This window comes from Typopeltis vanoorti, chromosome 18, assembly GCF_054136105.1.
Source record: "Typopeltis vanoorti isolate ZY-2024b chromosome 18, IOZ_Tvanoo_1.0, whole genome shotgun sequence".
Lineage (NCBI taxonomy): Eukaryota > Metazoa > Arthropoda > Arachnida > Uropygi > Thelyphonidae > Typopeltis > Typopeltis vanoorti.
This window is the reverse complement of record NC_143566.1, coordinates 67075882-67088710: the sequence shown is the minus strand read 5'-3', so window position 1 is coordinate 67088710 and position 12829 is coordinate 67075882. Positions and strand designations below refer to the sequence as shown.

At 33.8% G+C, this 12829-nt stretch overlaps 1 non-coding gene across 1 annotated transcript; it reads right to left on the bottom strand.

The window, feature by feature from the left end:
* Positions 1-5986: 5986 nt before the first annotated feature.
* LOC150096734 (5S ribosomal RNA) lies at positions 5987-6105 on the bottom strand. Its single transcript, XR_016549881.1, has one exon. It is a non-coding gene; the product is annotated as a 5S ribosomal RNA (ribosomal RNA).
* Between the last annotated feature and the right edge of the window lie 6724 nt (positions 6106-12829).

Here is a 12829-nt window from a genome sequence, read left to right as displayed (position 1 = left end):
GTACAAGTTAACCAGTTTTAAAAAAGAAAGACAGTAAGAGACGAAAAAAAAAAAAAGTGTAAATGCTATATTGTAAAACAGGGCAACTACGATTTTCTCCTTAACAAATTTTCAGCGGGTCCCTTACATTTTTCTATCCTCATCTCCCAGCTTATTGCCCAAAAGAAATATTTCCTGTGTGTTTATTAAGTTTTGCTCATTAGCTCCCTAATCCTACATTACAATGTTTCACCACACGTGAGTTAATCTGGTTAGCTTTCGGGAAATGCATCTACGTTTATCATATGCGTTAGTTTATATTTCACGTTCTGTGATGACAGAGCAAATAATTAGCACATTTCACAATGAATCTTTTTTTTTTTTTTTTTTTGGATGTCTGCAAAATGCATTATACTGGATAAATAAGCTTAGGAGAAATTTGGTTGAGGCAACTAAGGCCATTTGATTAGCATATCGTCTGTTAAGTACATAAGTTCTCTGTCGGTCGGCTGAAGTAAAATCCAAGTTTGCAGAAGAAATGCTGTCTCTGTCTTATGAGAGCAAGAAACTTTCGATTCATAAAGTCATTATAAAGGTTTACTCCATCCTGGACAGGATTCAAACCTGGATTTTCCACCCGAAAAGCATATCCCGTCGCGTTCTCCTGACTTCGCTAACAATTGTTTTCATTTTTTTTTTTCTCCAGCCAAAAGGCTACGGGTTCGAATCCCGCCGTGTGCATGGATGTTTGTGATTGTCTGTGAATATAGTAGTAGTGGTGGTGGTGGTGGGAAGTAGATGGCGTTACTGTAGATGACGCGGTTCGCTGTAGTTGGTGGATTGAGTGGTAGAGACAGAGAGTTGTGGAGTAAGTGTCCTCCCTTGTGAGTCCTTAGACTTCTTGGCGGTGTCACATAATAATAATAATGATCAGCAGAATATATCACTTTCGGGTGGCGTTTCCGGTCATGCTTTCCTATGTTAATATGGTTGATTTTGATGTTCTCTACCTCCCCTCAGAGTTTGTACGTGGAATTTTGAACCACCCTGTATATATGCTCAATGATAGGGTGAGTCTGTCACTGAAAAGAACCACCGCTGAGAATCTTTGAGTGATCGAAAGTTATTGGTTCAAATGATCCTTCGGGTTACTGACTGAGGTTTGAGTGATCTGAGGAATCACCTAGTTTTTGAAGAAGACTTTACTTATACAGTGATCTTTCGAAACAGCTGTCGGACCATGGAAAGCTTTATCAAAAGCACAATAAAAAGCAAATATATGAACGCCTGGGCAGCGATTGCATATTTTATGTAATGCAAAGTAAGGCAACTCCTATGCTGAGGATTGTATTCTCACAAGCTCTGTGGTCAAAATTTCGAAGCTTTCAAAGTTTCTACATATATTCAGCTTTGAAATAAGGTTGGATCTTTAAGATCTACTGTATATTTATTGTAAATCCCTTTCCGTTCATCTAATTGCTTACTGATCAATATAATTTACATAGAAAGTTTTTTCCCAGTAATCTAACAGTTTATTTATGTATTTTTATTTTTATTTATTTATTTTTATTTTTATTTATTTATTTATTTTTTTGTTTGCTTACTTGCTATCAAGAACAAAAAAAGATGAAGACAATGAATGAACAGGAAGGGGGAAATGACGGCGAATTGTTCTGGGAGCCTTTAAAGCGCCCAACTTGTGTTGTGCTGCCATCTGTGATCATGTGTGAATGACTTTTATAGATCGATAGCAAATGTGATTATGTTTGTAATTTTTACGGAAAAATAAGAAGTTGCATTTTCTGAGATTGTGTTTCAATTACTAGTACATCTTGAATTCTCTATGAATAAGAGTTATATACAATACTCTCTGTTCCTCAATCACTGATTTCTAAAAAAATTTAATAAAATTTGCTGCGTTGTTTATACAATATAATGCAGTGGTTTGGTTTGAGTTTCGGCATCTGCGCGCTGCAGTTAATGCAGCTAACCTGTTATAGATCCAAATACATGTGCTTTCAGAGAATTTGTGTTAGCATTTCAAGTGTCTGCAGCAGCTATTAATTGAATATTTGTATTTACAATTTGGTTGCTACTCTCAGGTAGGTGATACTTTGAAATTAAATATCGGCTATAGTTAAATAGTACATAATTTTATATTTTAGGTACTAATACTTGAATATCCAGCAGGTTTCGTTTGTGTTTATAATACAGCAATAATCAGTTGAATTGCCGATCGGGTCAACGCTGCGTGCTCCAGGCCCAGTAAAAATTATAGCTTTTAACCCCCCCCCCCTCCTTCTGTCCCAGTTGTAATATCCGGCATTTCTATTTTGATATCTTTTAATTCTATATTCCAGTTCCCTCCCAAGTCATAATCATGGAAGGAAAGAAAGACTGCCCTTGAGTATACATATATTGTATACTCAAGGGCAGTTATAGATAATAATTTATTATTATCAAAAAATAATTAATTTTTTGCCAATCATCATGACAAAAAATAAATAAATAAATAGTTATTTTATCATTATTATCTCAGCAATAGTTCATTTTCATAATGATCCTGCTGTAAATAAATGTGCAATTAAATTTCTTATAGCCTTTTTCACTCATTCATCGAAATATTTTTTTGGTACTTTTATTCATTTTGCTGTTGCTTTTATGTAATTTGCATCAAAGTGGATACAGGTATACTTTATATTTTTAACAGTGACTTTTAAAATATCAATTTTTGCCGCTTTAAAAATTGTTGTGGTTATTTTGTATATTCTATAGCAATGTTTCTCAAACTTCAGATATCCACGTACCCCTTCTTAAATTTTCATTATTACCAAATATCTCCTAATTAATTAATTAAAAAAATAAATTCATTGATTAAAAAAATAAAATAAAATAAAAATTAATTAATTAAAATTAATAAATTAATTTAAAATATTAATTAAAATTAAATATCTATTTTATTTGAATTTATATGTTCATGTAAACAAAAAATATGATTTATTTTTAAATTTTGGTTCTCTAGAGATGTCAGACGACACACTCATCAATTTCATTTGATCCAGATGCAATATCAACGTTTTCTTGTTGCTTACTGCTACTTGTATTTGCCATATTGCTCTCTTTTGGGGGGTTTATGAATCCAATCTTTAACCAATGATCCATACGTAAGAATTTGAAAGCTAAAAAAAAAAAAAAACTCCTGTATTTACTCGAATATAACTCTAACTTTTTTCCCAAAATTAAAGCTAAAAAATCTTGCGAGATACGTGCGGAAATTTTCGGAAACTAAAGTTTTCAGAAAAAAACTGAAAATGGTGCGATTTACCAAGAAGCTCCTACTCGCGATCACTACTTTTGGCATCGAGAACAGTTTCTTTGTGTGCATCGTCAAAGTCATCTACCCAAATAGCGTCATCTTCTTTCCCATTATTTCAAGCAAAAATTACCAGTAATTTACAAGACTTGAGATGCATAGAGCAGCGAAGAACTGCATATGATTGGTGCGGTATTAACAAAAGATCGCGAGAAACAAAAACAAATTAGCATTTCAACAGTTGATTTGAAATGCTAATTCCCTTCAATCGAATTCCATAATATTTGAAACACATTCACTATATGTTTTTTAGTTTTAACACGTTAACGACGGGGGTGGTGTCAAGCAAAACCATATGTTCCACCGGCAACTTGGTTTTGCTTGGTCTATACAGCAGTTTCTGTTGGAGAGGGGATGTGATTCATTAGTTAGTGCCGTTTTATCCCGGTTGTCTCTAATTGCACTGTTTGCTGAAAAATATAATGACTCCTTTAATTATGCATAGCCGAAAATTTCCACGTACCCCCGGGCGGTACGCGTACCACACTTTGAGAAACACTGTTCTATGGCGTTATCTGTAATGATGTTTTACTTTTTTGAATGATGTAGTGACTCTGTACTCCTTATAGCGAATAAAGGCCTTAACGGATTTTTTTTTATGTTTTAACGTTCCATTGTGTTTGTTATCTATATTTTTATATAATCTTTATTCTGAATGAGTGAACCAAAGAAACTGCAAAACTCGTCGATATGGTAAATTAATTTTGCACTATACTTGTGTTAAACTCATACACCGTATATCCACAGTGCAAGTAATACCTCTGTTGTTATATGCAAGTATGTAAAAAAAAAAAAAAATCATATCATCAGGCTACGAAGGGTGCGCTGCCGCCGGGGCACGGGTCTTAAGTTCATTTTTAAGAAACAAAATTTTTATCATAAAAACAAAAAATTCTCAGAATGATCAATATTAAAATAAATAAGGCCAGATACACCGAATAAAATTTTAAAAAAATTGTTTATTGTCACCTCTGTGATTAGCCAGCTGTTTCCAATTTTGCAGTGAGAGCAGGTTAAATGCTTGCCTGCAGAATGTTGTGTCTACTGCAGTCTATCTAAAGTAAAACGGTGAACAGTTTTTATGCGCAGAAACGAATTTTCGTACAAAACATTTGTTGCTAGTTAACCGGTCATATGGTACGCATCTCAGTAGGCTACTGACAGTAGCGCAGTGTGGACTATTATTTCGTCTCTGTGTCGTGTTGTGTAATCATTTCTTGTGGGTATAAAATAGAAATGGAATCAAAAATTTAATAAACGTTATACGGTGCACAAAATCGTAAGCGTCATGCTGCGAAAGAAGCAGATATTAAGAAACAAACTCGGGCTCTTAATAAATTTGTTAAAATATTAAAATATTCTGGTGCAGATTGTAACCAACTCGATACATCAGAAATCAGAGTCGAAGAACCATGCACATCATCCAGTTTCATGAAAGTACTATTGCAACTATTGAACAAGATAACAAGACTCATGATTTAAATGAAAAACAGTTAGAAAAAGATTTAGTTGTAGTTGACCACGAAACTAACACATTGTTAGTCTCTGTAAATTTAGAAGATCCAGGTGAATGGGGAAATATTGTTGAAAAATTACGAGTTGTTTTGATGGAAATGGGGCCTGCTCAAAAGAAAAATGTAATATATCCCAGAGATACATATGGTCGTAAATTTGGCGACACGTATTATAATAGAAAAATGAAAACCTGGGAGCTCGTGCCAAGAACATGGCTCATTTATTCCGAAACTTTAAATTCTGTTTTTTTTTTGTTTTTTTTGCTTTTGTTGCAAACTTTTCGCACTTGCTGAATCAAGTAGTCTTGTAGAAGGTTATAACGATTGAAGAAATGTAAGTACAACTTTCCATAGACATGAGACTAGTTTAACTCACATGAAAAATTTCTTAAAATGGAAGGAACTTGATAAAAATATAAAAAAACAAAACTACTATTAATTGCCAGACTCAAAGCATGTATGAAATGGAAAAGAAACATTGGACGAGTGTTTTCGAATGCTTGATTGAAATTATAAAATTCCTTGGTAGCCAAAATTTAGCTTTTCGCGGATCATCTGATAAATTATATGAAAGGAATAACGACAATTTTTTTAAAATTAGTCGAACTATTTGATCCCGCCATGGAAAATCACATTGAAAGTTTCGTGCCGAATATATAGAAACTAAAAGTTTCGGCAGATGCAAGCATAAGCAACCTTATGGGCAGCTCGTATAAAGGTGGAGTAAGCTCCATATCTGTTTCCTTAGTATTTTCCATAATATAAAGCACATCTCCTAGAGGATATGATAAATAAGCCTTTGGCTCTCTATTTCAGTAATACATGATGGTTTATTTATTTTCAGTTAGAATCTAGAAATTATTTAACAAAGAATAAAAAAACAACAACAACAACTAAACCATAGTATACTGACATCGAAGGTCGCGGTATCTCTCAGATACAATTTACTGTGAAATATTTATTTGTGTAAGAATATTTATATGAAACATTTTGCATGTATCTGTCAGATGAGCTGCGAGCTCTGCAGGGTTAAAGGCGCGTTAATGAAAACTCTTGGCGCAAGATATACAGTATATATAGAAAAAAAAGAAAGTAAAAAAGCAGCAATAAAAAGATTTGACGCCAGCAGCACCCGGTGTTCCCAGGTGGTCACCCTCCCAAGTACTGACCGGGCCCAACGCTGCTTAACTTCGGTGATCGGACGAGAACCGGTGTATTCAGCCTAGTATGGCCGTTGGCACATTTATGAACGCATGTAAAAATGGTATATATGCTTTCATTCCCATTATGATCAATTGACGCTTTAATTTTTATATAATTGAATATAAAATTCATATAAAATAAATATCATTCACCAGATTTTAAGAATGGTTTTACGATATTACTAACAAGAAGTCCTTAAATACAAATTGTTGCCATCTAAAGAATTCCATTTATGTTCAATTACAGGATGCTTACTACATGGATCTCGCTGTGTAGGTGACTGTCAGGCAACTATGCGAGGAAGAGAAACACTCCCATTCTTTCAGAGAGTAAAGAAACATAAATTTTATGGTTTTAAAAATGTTAAGAGAATGAAAATCTGATACATATGCATGCAGACAAATGTATTACTTTTGTTTTCTTTTTTTTTTTTAAGAAAACGCCTAAGCTTTCTTTATGTATGTGTAGTTAGAGTTTCCCACCCTTCTCAATATACACTAAAAATACTACAAAAAGTCAAAACCACGTATAGGGAAATAAATTAAATTCCATGTTTATTATGGAAGTAAAACTTTAATTTCAACATTCTAAAATGTTATTTTATTTATTTATTTTTTTGCTTTTCTGTTAGCAAAATCGTCGATGACATTGGCGAAGTCTATTTCATAGTAATGTACAGGAACTCACATAAAAAATTTCTTAAAATGGAAGGAACTTGATAAAAATTTTGAAAACAAAACTACTATTGATTGCCAGACTCAAAGCATGTATGAAATGGAAAAGAAACATTGGACGAGTGTTTTAGAACGCTTGATTGAAATTATAAAATTCGTTTTTAGCCAAAATTTAGATTTTCGCGGATCATCTGATAAATTATATGAAAGGAATAACGGCAATTTTTTAAAATTAGTCGAACTGTTTGCGAAGTTTGATCCCGTTGTGGAAAATCATGTTGAAAAGGCCTTGCAATGAAACAATAGAGTACACTATTTAAGGAAAGACAGTCAAAATGAAATATTGGAAACTTTAAGTAACGCAATCAGGGATACAATTTTATTATCAATTCGAAAATCTAAATATTATTCCATAATTTTAGACTGCACACCTGATGCAAGTAAAACAGAACAAATGACAATTATTATTCGCTTTGTTTACGGTGATAATGGAATTGTCAAGATCAGGGAAAACTTTTTAGGTTTTGCAGATATATCAGATTCCACAGGACGTAGTTTATATGCAACAATAATGGAACAACTGGAAAAATGGAACATTCTCATTGAAGACATGCGAGGTCAATGGTATGACAATGGGGAAAATATGAAAGGGAAAAAATATGGGCTCCAAAATTTGCTTTTGAACAAACATCCTCGAGCTTTTTACGTGACATGTGCTGCTCATACTCTAAATTTAATCATTAACGATGCAGCTACAATTAATTTCTTTGCAATTATTCAAGATTTATGCAATTTCTTTTCATTCTCTTACAAACGTTGGGCAATCCTTTTAAAGTTCGTAAAAAATTTAACATTGAAACAGCCATCAGAAACGCGATGGGAAAGTAAAATCCGCCCTCTACGATATCAGTTAGGAGAAATTTAGGATGCACTTTTTGAAATTTTAAATAATGAAAATTTTAATAAAGAAACTCAGCGTGAAGCACGAACATTATGTGCTAAAATAAAGGACTGCAAATTTATTTGTTCTCTTATAACTTGGCATGATTTACATAACAGAATAAACCCTGTGAGTAAAATGCTTCAAGACAAAAATATGAACATTACACTTGCTTTAGAATCTATCGAAAACTTAAAAATATTCTTACAAGAGTATATCGATCAGATACAAATTTTAAAGAAGTTCAATGTGTCCAAAGTATTTTCACTTTCTTCTGTCAATGTCCTTAAGGAACCTCAAAGTTCTACTGATCCTTTCTAGCACCATTCCTTTGTATCCATTTCAGTATGTGATATCCCCAACAGCCATCTGTCTCACCAAATCACAAAAGCAGATATCCTTTTCTTATCTGACTTCTTTAGGTTCAAAGTCTCACATCCATAAGTAGCTGTTGGAAAAATAACTGCATCCCAAATCCTCAACTTTGTTCCCGTGAAGAAAGATCCATCCTTCCAGATTTTAGACAAGTCTGACTATTGTTTTAGCTATTTCTAATCTTCTGAAGTCTCTGAACAGCAGTTTCTGATTAGTGTGCCTGTCTGCTGGATGAAAAAGGTGGGGATGGTCACTTTTGAAAAGTAGTCCTTATAGAGGTTGGTGTGTTCTGTGCATTGGAGGAACTGGTAAAAGCCAATTCAGAACTATGTAGATAGTAATATGATAATTTATAAAGACAACATGGTTCGGTAGATGGTGTAGCGTGATTTGTTGCTCCATAACCCAGCTTTCCAAGCTTCCAATTCCCACTGTTCATGCTGTTTGAAGCCACTGAAGCCGAGAATGCATGTTGGTTCGGGTGATGGAGCTTACATATTGCGGCCCTCCCATTGAAACACATGTTGTGAGCCTCGATTCTGAATGTTTTTGTGCAGATTCGTATTCCAGTCGATGCTCGGAACTTCTCATTCAACGTGTAGGCCAACGAATGGCTGTTTTTACATATTTTCCTTCGTAGCACCCTACGGTCACATTCGGTGAGTGGCATGGGTCTCCCACTGTAGGTAACATTTGATCTCAGTATGGTATCACTGATTGTTGACGTGGGATGGCCTAATTTGTCAAAAATTTGTCGAACAGATGGGTCTGCAACATGGCATCCTGTCACAATGGCTCTTGCTCGTTCAAATTCCGTCAATTCCCTTTTCGCAGCCTTTTCATCCTGACCCAGTTGCACTGGCTTTTTTTTTTTTTTTTTTTATTGAATACCTTTATTCTCCACTCGTAAACTACAAATTTTCAATAATAATGTGTGTAACGACCAATAGCTGCTCCACATGTAGTTTCCAGACAGTTATGTAATGTATCATCAATATATATATATATATATATATATATATATACACACACACTGAGAGAAGAAGAGGTAACATGCTAATAATATATATGTATATATATACACACACTGAGACATGCTAATAATATATATATATATATACAGGGTGTTCGGGATAAATTTGACAGTTTCGTAAGGAAAAAGAAAATCTTTTTTGTATCTATTAAATTTAATGAATTGACAAAAAAACATTACAGGCAGAGTTAATTACAATACTATCAACAAGATTTACTCAAAATAACCACCATTAGCATCGATCACAGCTTCAATTCTGCTTCGGAACCTCGAACAAGCTGATGCTACAGTCTCCCTGGGAAGGGCCGCAAAAACTGTTTTAATTTTATCCATTAACTGGGCTTTTGTATTACTGGAAGTGCGATTGGTGTCTTTTTCAACTGCGCCCCATACAAAATAATCCATGGGGTTAAGGTCTGGGGAGTTTGGAGGCCAAACATTTGGACTGGTGAAGTCGTAGAAATTTTCAGACAACCATTTTTGACTTTTCCCAGAGGTGTGGCAAGGGGCCGAATCCTGCTGCCATACATACGGCCTACCATTGGCTACCCTTGTTATCCAGGGCTTGACTACAGTTAGCAACTCCACGAACAAAGCCCGAATTCCAATGCCAGGGTTCTTCAACACCTGTTCCTGCAGATTTGCGAGGAATTCTGCTGTACGAACGCAATCAGATCGTCTGCTAGGGATCTTTCTTCTTGCTACATCCTCGTAGTCACCATTGCAAGTCTCTAGTTCATGCCTGATTGTTTTTACTGTATTCAGGGAGCATTGGGCAGCAGTCGTAATATCCTTATTTTGATGGCGGGCACGAATCATCATGATACAAGTTATTCTCTTCCATGATTCAGGTGGGTTCCAGCTATCCATCCTTTCTGACATCTTGTATATGAATGAAGAAGGGTCCAAATTTTTAAATGAAGAGAAGTGTGTGTTAATACATGTAACTTAACGAAAAATATAATTAATTATAAATATGTCAAATTTATCCCGAACACCCTGTATATCGGACTGGATCTTTGAACATAGATATGATAGAAACTGATAATTTGTACAATTTATTTTGATCAGAGCTTCCTCATTTCTGTCGAAAAATAAATATCCTTTAATTAGAGTTTTGTATTTGTTTGGATTGATTTCATTTCTTATTGTTAAAAGTAATGTGTTGAATATTTTTAGCGCTAAATAAGTATAATGTCTATATATTGCTTGTTTATTTGATTTAGGAACTATATATTTTAGACCCTTATGTCTACTAAGGAAAGCACTTTGATATTTACATAATCAATATAGTTTTTATGAATAGCAGTAACCTATAAGCGTATGCATATCTAAGGAGTAGTGTGTTCGTATGGAATATTTATTGCATATTTCCACATCCTTGTATTTATTTCTAGTTGAAATTTGAATTCTCGGTCGAAACTAGAGTTTTCAGTGTAGTGCGATAGATTCTTCTCTAACTTAAAATACCGTATTCTAGTGTGATTTGAATCCATGCAAAATATAATATTTTTAACATATTGTAATTTTAGAATCTATTGAAGTAGTAAAGTCTGTTTAACATAATCCTTACTTTATTTACAACATCAGTGATGTATGGTTTCCAATTTAAATTGCAGTCAATTTTTAATCTCAAATAAGTTATTACATTGACACTTTCTATTTCCATATTACAGTTTGAATTTGTTCTGCAGTGCCAATCATGTGAGAATAATTGTGCCCTAAATTTCATTTTGTTTGTTGTATTTCGCAAGTTAAAATTTACATATTTAGTTTTTGAGACATTCGATTGAGTTTATTTGACTGGAACAAATTTGTTACTTTTAAAAGATCAGCATTCACTGTTTGTATTTGTTCGGTTGTGTCCGTAGAGTAAAATAGGACATCTATTCTACAAAAGCATTTATTTTACTGTTCGGTTTAAGATTGTAGAAGCCATTGATAAAAATACTAAATAAAATTGATCCTAAGACTGATCCTTGTGGTACACCAAAGTCTACCGTTTTGGAACTGCTATAGCTGTTGTTTATTTCGAAATTTGTGATCTCGTATTTAAGTAATTTTGAACTAATTTAGGATAATACTTCGTATTCCCATGACTTCTAATTTGTTTATTAAAATTTCATGTGATATTTTGTATTCAAAAGCCTTCTGTAGATCTAAAAATACTAGTTATGTTAGTTTATGTTTATCTAGGGAGGTATAACCTGCTGTAAAGTTCAGAAAAGTATGTTCTGTACTAATCGTTTGCCTAAATCCAAATGGATTATTTGAAAAGAAGTTGTTTTTGTACAAAAATTTCATGTGTCTAATTTTTAACAATTTCTCTAATATTTTGGAAAAGACCTATAGAAAGGAGATTGGTCTGTAATTTTTCAAGTCATTTTTGTTTTTTATAAATCAGTACTACTACTACTATGGTTGTAGTACTGATTTGTTCTTAAAATCCGATGGAGACGTGCCTGTCATCAGGGATTTCGGTAATGTACATTTGACATTCCTTCAGAATGTTAGTGTTAATGCCATTAAATAATTGATGTTTTGGTTGGTTCTAGGCTAGCTATAACACTTTTGAGTTCGTTTTCACAAGTGCGGAAAAGGTATATGGAATAATCAATTCTCTTCGGAGTGCAATTCAGAAGGATGGGTTTAACATTTCTCAGAATACTTCCTGACAAATGTTAAATGTTTCTGAGAATGGATGAGCAGCAAGGATCAAAATGGGACACCTGGGTCCGGAACTATGCAGTTGGCTACCAGGGAGGTCACTTATTTCAGTATGGATAGTGACAAGATTGCATGTCAGTCATATGAATCATCTCTACTAAAGCCCCTGTGGGAGGTGGAGAAGAACAAAAAGGAAAATATACATATGGAAAAGAGACTAAAGGTAAATTTCACATTGGATCTTGGAATGTGAATACCTTACTTCAAACTGGAAGATTGGAGATTGTAAAGATAGAGATGTTAAGATTGAAAATAGATGTTCTGGGAATGGTGTAGGTGAGATGGAAAGGAAAAGGAGATTTTAGAACAGAGGATGGAATGAGAGTAATTCACTCAGCAGGAGAGGGGAAGCATCAAGCAGGTGTAGGTATAATATTGAATAAAGAAGTGGCAGGATGTGTGGAAGGCTACTGGCAAATCTCAGACAGAGTTTTGGTGGTAAAGATGAAAGCAAGACCAAGAAATATTTTATTTATTCAGATATATTTACCTACTTGTGATTATGAGGTAGAGAGAGTTTAAGGTGATATAGAAAAGGGTTTGAAATGTAAAGACACAAAAGATATAATTATAATACAGGCGGTATGAATGCAAAAATCGGAAGAGGCAGGGAGGAAGATATTGTTGAGCTATATGAATTGGGAGAGAAATGAAAGAGGAGATATGTTGTTGGATTTCTGTAGAGAACACGATTTGACAATTATGAACACTTGTTTTAAAAAACATCCAAGATTGTATACGTGGAAAGCCCCAGGGGAGGATATAAATAATAGAAAAAATCAGATAGATTATGTTTTGATAAACAAAAGATATAGAAATAATATAAAAGATTTGACAACATATCCAGGAGCAGACTGTAATACAGATCATATATTGTTATCAACTAAGATGAAAATTAATTTTAGAAAAGTAATTACAAAGAAACAAAATAAATCATGGCATATAGTGTAGCTGAAAATACTAATACGGCGAATAAATTCACAAAGAAAGTAGAGGAAGAAATGGAGAGAA